This window comes from Glandiceps talaboti, chromosome 8 (assembly GCF_964340395.1).
Source record: "Glandiceps talaboti chromosome 8, keGlaTala1.1, whole genome shotgun sequence".
Classification (NCBI taxonomy): domain Eukaryota; kingdom Metazoa; phylum Hemichordata; class Enteropneusta; family Spengelidae; genus Glandiceps; species Glandiceps talaboti.
In genome coordinates this window covers 21,906,796-21,911,007 of record NC_135556.1, presented here as the reverse complement: position 1 = coordinate 21,911,007, position 4,212 = coordinate 21,906,796, and the positions used below count along the sequence as shown (strand labels likewise).

Here is a 4,212-nt window from a genome sequence, read left to right as displayed (position 1 = left end):
GCCCCTGTGGCCTAATGGATAAGGCGTCGGTCTCCTATGGCACTTAGTGTTTGATAACCGGAGATTGCGGGTTCGAGTCCCGCCAGGGGTTATTTTTATTTTCGTCTGCTATCCAAACGAGACTGCCAGAAGCAAATGACTATATCTTGCAAACGGGTGTACTGCTCGTAAGTAATTTTTTGTTGAATGTGTACAGAAGCACAATACATTCTGTGTATTTTCCAGAGTAACTGTTTTATGACGTAATACACAATCCGGAGAAAAGAAGAGTTTTATGTTTGATCTTAGAGGGCACCATAAGCTTAACATCTCGAAATTATTATCTTTCTGTAAATTTGTATTAATTCACGAAGATGTTCACTCAGCAGTAATAGATGTTGGTAATTATTTTCAAAGAGCGCCATGCACAGTCTACTTTCTACAGCAACAGTGTTCATATGTCATCATTTTCCTTCTGGCGACTTCTTTTTTTTCAAATAATAACGTCGAAGGCACTTGAAGTGAGAAACATTGTTGTCTGTTGCAGTTGTCCCTGCTTATTCGACATGAATGTTAAAGACAATCTCCAGAAAATGTACACCTAGTAGTATCCATAGAAATAACTGCATGTATCGATCGTACTGCAGAATATTGATTTTATAGATATATATATATACGGTAGTAAACATAAATTTTCCGGCTGAATTTCGCGATAACCAATATTATCTTTTCGTCCTGTAAAATTCTTAAGAAAATTTCAAATATATACATGCACTATTGTTACAAAGCTATTCAGAATTAAAAAACTATTCTGAACCTCTTCTTAAATAATAATACCCAGACTTCTCATTCAAAGATTAGGTCTTGAATTCTTGTAGCGTGTGCTAATCTTTCTAACCAGCTTGAATATATGTGCAAGAAGAAAAGTAAACACTGATTTTGATCTTCAAATACAGCAAATGTAATTCTAAACCGTTATTGGGCATCTTTTTGTGAATTATTCATGAAATATATAAAAATATGTTCTATGATATGTAAAATTATAAAGATAAAGATTTGCCAAAAAAATGAAATTGCCACGCTCATCCACCAAAACCTAGTAGAAGAACCTTACACACACAAAAACAAACTACTTAACGTACTAATCGAACAAGATTTGTCGGCACAATTTATTCAACTTTTGTAATTAACTTCTACCCTTAAGACAGTACAATAATCCATACCATAGAATATTGAGAGCTTGGCGACCTTCGATTTTTAATTTGTCCATGACCTTCACACTGAAATCAACATACGTTAGTAGTTTAATTGAATCTACCAATATATTACCCAGAAGGTAATATAAACCCGTGATACTTCTGTTAACATCCTATATCCGCTTGGCCTAATTTCAAAGCTTAGGTAACTTCAATCACCGTTCTCATAAATGCGAAATTTATAGACAGCATATAGCGGGTAGGGGAACGGTAATACGGGGCATGACGTATGCATATTGTCTCATCTTTTGTCCTGATTGAATTAGAATTTAATATCCCCGTACTTTTTTTGCCATGATGCCGTCGTAAATATTGAATATTTCAAAGGAGGGGTACTTTATGAGAATTGATTATACACACACACAGTCACCATTGACGTGCACATTATTTACAATGTAATAGCAGATCACATCACTCCATATGTGATACGAATGAGCATATCAAGTTTTCGCTAAAGATAGTGAGACGATTTTTTTTATGGTCATCGCATCTCAGTTGGAAATATTTTTGTACTCTACCTTGTTCTCATTTTAAGTAGTTTCTTGTAAAGGGAGTGATAACAAATCTTTTAAGTATGATATATCAATCTTTTCACTAGTAAGCCGTTATCTTATATTTTCATGAATAGAAGTCTTTATCCCACTGAAATCGGTTAGATTATATTGTCATCAGCAATATAGGAATTTTGTCGTTTCAACATCTCTTCTCGTCTAGCTCTCATCGCCATACGTTGCAACACGCGTACGTCAACAAATCTATGTTGCTTTTATCATTTCTATACATGGTATGTGATATGTTTAACGTTTTCACCGCGTAGAAGGGAATTCAATATCTCGCAGACGCATTGTCATATGCCTCAAAACCCAGTATACAGTAATTTATAATATCAGTACAGGAAATTCAATAGAGAAAATATTTTTTCATAAATGGAAAGTAAACATTCAAACGTGTTGTAAGTAAGCCAAATGCATGTGCGCATTTCATCTGCGCATGATAAATAATCGGCAGTTGGCCTAAAAACCTGTACAATTACGATTTTTGGACTTCCTAAGCTAATTGATGGAAAGTTACTATCATAACAATTCTGCGCGTGCTGTATAAGTTTTAATAATAACGACAAACCTAAGGGGTCCATTTTCTTAAACGAACGCATTTGGTTGGTTATTAAACTGTTCCAATTTTTTTGTTGCTCAAGACGTAGTTATGTGTTCGTTATTTCCAAAAAAAACTTGAACAATAATTACATCCTTAACTCCCGAGAAATTCATAAAATATGTCTTTTAATCTTATTTGAACTTGGTCTTTCTTTCCACTTGAACGCGTTTTCTTTGCAATAATTTGAATACGAACACGATGACCTATCAAATTATTTGTAATAATTACTTCGGAATCAGATCCCGCATAAAAATGATTTTAAACTGCGAAGTTTTATAAAATTGACATCACTTGAGAAGATTTTGTAGACTTTCATAAGTTTACCTTTTCAAAGGTGAATTCAAGTTGCATTGGCAACTTTCACAAATAATTATGTAGATAATTGATTCTTATTCGAATTCATTGAAAATACCGAAGTTAGCCACCGAGTTTTACTATATTTTATTCCATTTTTAATATATCTAGTTAAACGTAAACACGATGATTTTGATGACGTCTCTATTTCAGTTATTACCATGGAAATAAGTATCGTAACTCCCTGTATTCAAACCCATTATTGTAATGTATAAACGTTGAAACTATTTTTGTAAAGTTTGAAAAATTGTTATCACTTTCAAAAAATGTTTCACATTGTAGCTTGCTCTCAATTGCTTCGTTTTGATGCTAAGAAAAGTGATGGGAGTTCGAAGTCATGTATGCCAAGGTACACGCCATATTTGCTCACTATAGTAATTTGCATTCACTTATTGTTTGTCAGTCGTGAAGAATTCTAAAAGCAGAAAATGACTGAAATTGAATCGTATTAAATATTAAACTTATGAAACGACCTTGATGGTGACCGAGTACTCAAAGTTCAAGGTTGTCACGCATCAGGCATGTGTTTGTTTCTTTACCTTTAAGGCATACTTAAAAGTTTGAACACGATTATACGATTAAATGAAACCGACAAACAAACATACAAAATGACCCAGTTGTCACCTTAACACTCGTAAAACCATCATATTATGCCGAGGGCGATTTCCAGCTGAACGCCTCTTTCTCTGCTATCATGCAAATTATCATTGCTAGAAAGACAGGAGATTTGTACTCAACTCACGTAAAACCCCTATAACTATGTTTACTCCAACCAATAGTTGAAGTAGAAGCCGCGGTACTACTATTTGTAGACGTATCTTTACGCAATCTCTTAAGTTATTGTGTTCATTGTTTCTGACATTTTAAAATCCATCTCACGTCTATAATTGCTGTATTTTCACTTCGAACCCGCTCTACTTTTACAGAAACATCAAACTTACATAAAAGTTCTCGATGTAATAGTTTTTGTAAACCAAAACATGTTACCTTTGTATGTTTCTCAATTTGTAGAGAGCATAAACGTTGTTACGCACGTTACTAAGAATTATTTATATTTTGTGCCAAATTTTATAGTCGATACACATGGCAAGAAAGATGCAATAAAATGATCAAACAATACGAACAATGTTTAGAAAGTTTTATATTGACCGCGTCGTAAGATTGTTTTCAAATGCAATGGGTTCCCATCAGAAAGGAGGGAAATTACACATACATATGAATGAGGTTCGGGGCAGCCATTCTTATGTATTACAACATAAACACTTCTACATTGTAGAGATTGCAAAATACATATACATGTAGTTTGTATTGTGATTGGTGGTATTTTTGTTGCCATAGTAATGTTAGTTATCATATAAGGCGTAAAAAAATATGTGGTTCCGATTACATTCAATTTTAGAATAGGTAGGGTAGGTAGATTTTATATTTTATTTAAATTTTCATATGTAAGTGTCTAGTTCAGATAGTT

At 33.5% G+C, this 4,212-nt stretch overlaps 1 non-coding gene across 1 annotated transcript; it reads left to right on the top strand.

Annotated features, from left to right (window-relative positions):
- Trnar-ccu (transfer RNA arginine (anticodon CCU)) lies at positions 1–91 on the top strand. Its single transcript is given in 2 exon segments — positions 1–37; positions 56–91. It is a non-coding gene; the product is annotated as a tRNA-Arg (tRNA).
- The last annotated feature ends 4,121 nt before the right edge of the window (positions 92–4,212 follow it).